This window comes from Priapulus caudatus, unplaced genomic scaffold (genome assembly GCF_000485595.1).
Source record: "Priapulus caudatus unplaced genomic scaffold, Priapulus_caudatus-5.0.1 Scaffold397, whole genome shotgun sequence".
NCBI lineage: Eukaryota > Metazoa > Priapulida > Priapulimorpha > Priapulimorphida > Priapulidae > Priapulus > Priapulus caudatus.
In genome coordinates, this window is record NW_014577458.1 from 23,679 (window position 1) to 29,433 (window position 5,755).

Genomic DNA, 5,755 nt, shown 5'->3' on the forward strand with positions numbered 1-5,755 from the left:
AGAGAGAGAGAGAGAGAGAGAGAGAGAGAGAGAGAGAGAGAGAGAGAGAAAGGGTAGATAAAACTGAACAGACTTCATTGTCGGTCGCAACTGATCCGTCATCCGCCTTTCGTTGTCGAATTTCATAGTAATTTCATGCACATGAAATATTTTCCCAGTGCCAAGCGCCGCAACGTAACCGGATAAACATAGAGAAACATAACAGAGGACACGGAGAATCGACACGTGTTCGAGGCAACATTGAGCAGCGAGCGATTCCGTGGTTACCGGTCTCCAGTTACACATAGAGGAGCTATACGTACACGTCTGATGCGACCGTGTTTGGAGATACTATTCGTACTGATTTTACATTCATGATATGTTTCTTTAATTTTTATTATTTAAATATTATTAGCGGATATATTGGTTAAATTAAAGCATGAACGCGTAATTAAAAGCTTCGAATAAAACCACCAATATATATCAATTGTAAATGGAACTTGTAAAAATAGAGGTTGTAAAACACATTAGGCCTTATGGTGAAAACAATTTATCGGTCAGCCTTTTATAAATGAATGTAGTTACAAATTGAATATAGAAATAGTATATTTGATCTATAGTTAATATTCCTCTAATTCACTGGTAAGTCATGTTTCTGAACATGTGTTCTCACACGTCCCCGTGATTTTTCGCGTATGATTTGTACGCTACCTTTGCAAAACCTTTGTAGTATGTTCCTGACAACGGTTCCCTGATTATCAACTCACGTTTTTATATTTATTGGTACATTACAATTACGTATATTGAAGTCCACACGCGTATGTATTGACGATTGAAATACCTTTTAATAAATATACTCTAACTAAAATATTCGAGGTACTTTTTATATGATAGCGATTATTTAAAAGATGTCCACAATAAGCTGTAAAGAAAGCTCTACATATTCCAGTAAAGAGTAAAGTGGTAGGATAATACAGTGCAGTGAATCACTGGTTGCGGTTGTGGGAATCTCCGCATGTGGAGTAGAATAAACCAGAGCAGTAGAGAAGTACAGTACAGTTCAGTAGAGTAGAGTAGAGTACATTCCAGTAGAGTACAGTACAGTACAGTTCAGTAGAGTACAGTTCAGTAGAGCAGTAGAGCAGTAGAGCAGTATAGTAGAGTAGAGTACAGCGCAGTGGAGCAGAGTAGAATGCAGTAGAGTTGTTGTTGTTGTTGCGTGGACCTACGCAAAAACAATAAATTGTTTATGAAGAAGTGTTTATTTAAGAAGAATGTTATGAAGAAGTGTGTTATGAAGAAGATTGTTATGAAGAAGTGTTATTTAAGAATTGTTATGAAGAAATTGTAAAATTGGAAAATCTAATGGCCTTGAGCTCAAGGCCATGGCCTTGAACTCAAGGCCATTACATTTTAAAATTTTCCAATTTCTACATAACTAGGCCAAGGCCATGGCCTTGAGCTCAAGGCCATATCTTTGAGCCATTTTCAAAATGTTTACATCACTCGATTAGTGTCATGGTCATGGTCAAGTTGTGTTTATATTTCGCCTAACAACATCTCGAAAATATCTTACCGTAGTAATCGACAAGATTTGAACCCGGGATTATTGAGTACAAGCGAAGCACGATACGCTATATGCGTGGTTATAGTATTAAATCTTAGCGATAGGGTATAATTAACGGTAAAGTCTATATGTCAGTCAGTCTCTCATGATTCATTCTCCGCTTCCGTTGTCTAAGCTCACAATAAACCAAATGAATTGATATAATTATAGGCACCAAAGTTATTTTTAGTGTCAATCATCAGACTGGAGGACACGGAGAATTATCAGATTTTCGAGGCAGCGTCATGCAACGCTTGAGTGGTTACCGGTCTCCAGTTGAACAAAGCAAGAGGCGCACAGAGATATACGTAGGTGTTATTATATATATAATTATTGTGCATTATACAAAACCAGTATTTATTATCTCTTTATCCTGTCAGCCTGGGCAACATTGCCAGATAGTCTATATATATATATATAATTATGAGTGAATCACCCCTGAATATTTCTCAACTTTTCGTTTTCCAAGTTCATATAAGCCAGATATTAAATTCGTGCACGTCAAATTTCTAGTACCAATCACGTGGCTGAAGGACACGGAGAATCAACATGTTTTCGAGGCAACGTCGTGCACCGCTCGCCAGTTGAGCATTTTTAACGTAGGTATTATTTATTATACTATGGCGCACATATGTTATGAATCTACGTTATGAATCTGCTGGTGTTTTCTAGCATTACCGATATGTTGCAAGTACTAGATTGTGTGGTATAGTGTATGCATATATGGTATATATATTTATATTTATCGTACGCTGTCTATTCGGAGAAGTTATATGGGTTATTATAGGGTTTATAGTGAGAATGAAAGGAAGCTCTAATTAATTTGGACTAGGATATTCGCAGAATGTATTTACAAGCGAAATTTTAGAACCATTTTGTTCGTAACTCGGCTGTGCCTTGTAGAGTATCTTGACCGGCTACTTGTATAAGGTGATCATATTAGAGAAGATGAGAGAGAATTTAATTTTTTGTCAGGTGTGAGGGTGAAGAAAGCTCCGTCGGAGTCTCCTGCACAGGTGGCTATATCACACTGATTCACGCGTAACCTATGAAACTATTTAGTAACCATAGTTGCAGCGTGGACTCTGTCCCGAGTAGATGAAAAAACGCCAGGTAGATTTAGCTTCGGAGCGATAATGCTTTATATGCTTACCCAGCCGTATCATGTCTAACAGTAATCGTATGCTAACTATTAGTGAATGAATTTTTGGTGCTCACACCAATTATGAAATGGATCAAACATAAGGTCCTTGGAACGCCTATCGCACTATTAAGCTCCACTGAGTAGCTGTTAAAGGGTTTGTCCTTAGCCTGCAGCCATCCATGGTCACTGCCATGCTGACTTTATGGCCAGATTAGTTAACTTTCAAACAAAGAACGTCGTGGGATGCCGGGACGCACGAGAGGTTCTAGCAACATGGTTCCTAGAATCCAGTGCAGCGTTGCATACCCCGAAATCAAGGATAAGAACGACTGCGGTGAACTTTACTTTTGGCCAGTGTGGTGAATCTATACGAGAGGCCACCAGCGTAACGGTACGGTCGCTGATGATCCTGGGAGGTATCTACAAGCAGATGGTGTGAACTTTGTGTAAATAATTTTATGCACTGGTTTTTTTCGAATCTAACGGTGAGGAATGCGTTCGAAGCGGGTGCTGCTCGCGGCGATTACCTTAGCAGGACGCGGTCTGGCCGTCGTAGAAGTAGCGTTGTGTAAGCCGCGCAGTTTTTATAATATCTGTATCTCGTCTAAAGCTATTAGGACCCTATAGCCACCTAGATATCAGGAGTGAAATAATAGAGATAATATAGCTAAAGATATAATATCACAAGTCTGCCACACACACATGCGAGTTCAGCTGTGCGCTAGCGAGGAGTACAGCACTTACGCGACAGCATATCCCGCCCACCGAGACAGTGCTTCAGCGTTTGGCACGCACGGAGTGTAAACAAAATAACAGTATCATTGGTAGTTAACGAAACGATGCAGTATTACTGTTTAAAGACCAATAATATTCAAGAGAGATAATGTAATATAGCAATGATAGCGGATGTGAATATACAGTAATATAATAATCACCGCAATGTCTCACACACATTTACACACACCACAGCAAGCAACACACGAGATACCGCCGGCACACACACATATATATTATATATATAGTCTATCGCGGCGTCGTAAACTAGGCACAAGAGGGATGTTCAGATAAAACCTTATCGCCATGAGAACGGAAGACTGCGCGTCCAACATTAAGTTGTCAGCACTGTCTGGAGGCGTATAGTGTCCAGGCGATTGTTACTTACCGGCGGGGGGGGGGGGGTGAGGCGGCATGCCCAGATGCTGCTGTGGAGCAGAGAGAGAGGGTGAGAGAGAGAGAGAGAGAGAGGGAAGAGAGAAGAGAGAAGAGAGAGAGAAGAGGGAGAGAGAAGAGAGTGAGAGAAAGAAAGAGAGAGGAGAGAAAGGAGAAAAAAAAGGCCGAGAGAGTGAGAGAGTGAGAGAGCATCAAAGAGAGAGTCCATAGGATACGCGCTGGAGAAGGAGATGCACGGAGAGAGTGAGAGAGTGTGTGGTGAAGAGCAGAGAGACGAGAGAGACAACAGAGGAGAGAGAGAGAGAGAGAGAGATGAGAGAGAAGAGAGAGAGAGAAAGTGAGAGAAAGAGAAAGAGAGAGAAAAGGAAAAAGAATAGCGCGGAGAGTCGAGTAAGATGTGACATGAGAGCGAGAGAGTCGAAGAAGTGCGAGAGAAGAGAGGAGAGAGGGCGAGACGAGATGAGAGAAGAAGAGGGAGAAAGAGAGAGAGAGAGAGAGAGAGAGAGAGAAGAGAGAAGAGAGAGAGAGAGAGAAAGAAAGAGCAGCGAGAGAGCGGAGAGAAGCGAGGAGAGCGAAGAGAGCGAGAGAGCGCGGCGATAAAGGAAGAAAGAAAGAGAGAGAGAGAGAGAGAGAGAAAGAGAGAGAGAGAGAGAGAGAGAGAGAGAATGAGAGAGAAAGGCACGCGTGCGAAATGGAGTGTGTGGTGAGACTATACTGTATGTGCATATGGTAACAGATACCCATAAAACATACACTTATGCATACGCGTGCGCAATAACATATACGCATGGCACACGCACACACACACGCACGCACGCAGCGCAACCGCACGGCGCCGACGCACGCACACACACCACCACAGCACGCACCACACAATACACACACGCACACACAGCACATGTCACACACAACAACCAAAGCACAACACCACACAACACACACACACACACACACAACATATATATATATATATTATAAGTATATATATATATATATATATGCATACATATAAATACACATATATTGTCTTTTTATGATTTTTCCCCATAACCTTTCCGGTAAGTACTTCCTGAATTCTGTGTCAAACAGGTTTATATAGGGGCTCTAATGGCCCAAAACCTAGAGTCATGTCCGTGTTTTATCAATGTTCATGTCCATGTTCTCATCACCTGTCCATGTTCTCATCAATATCCATGTTCTCATCACCGCATCAATTCAATTATGGAATACCCATGAGCCCGTCGTGCGGTGTATTTCAATTCACCGTAATTATAATCCTCGTCCATAACCTAACCCTCACCCGTAACCTGAACTACACTCACCCCTAACAGGATCTATCCCTCAACCATAACCTGGCCTAACCCTCACCCTCACCCCGTGACCCATAACCTGGCCTAACCCTCACCCATAGCCTGGCCTAACCATCACCTATATAAATACATAGGTTATTATTAGCTCTTGATAATATCAGGAGCGTATAATGAGAAATAAAACCTTTTGTTTGGTCATTATACGCTGCAGATAATGACAAATATTTGTCATTATACGCTCCGATATAATATATATTATATAAATGGACGAGAGAGAGGCGAGAAGAGAGAGAGGTGCAGAGAGAGACGAGAGAGAGGAGAGAGAGAGAGGAGAGAGAGAGAGAGAGAGAGAGGCGGGATGAGAGAGGGGGAGAGAGAAAAGGAGAAGCGATAAGAGAGGAGCGGGAGAGGGGATAGCGCGCGAAGAAGAGCAGGGATAGAAGAGAGAGAGAGAGCGAGAGGAGGGAGAGGGGATAGCGCGCCAGCGCAAGAGAGAGAATGAGAGAAAGAAAGAAAGAATCAAAGAGAGAGAGAGAGAGAGAAGAA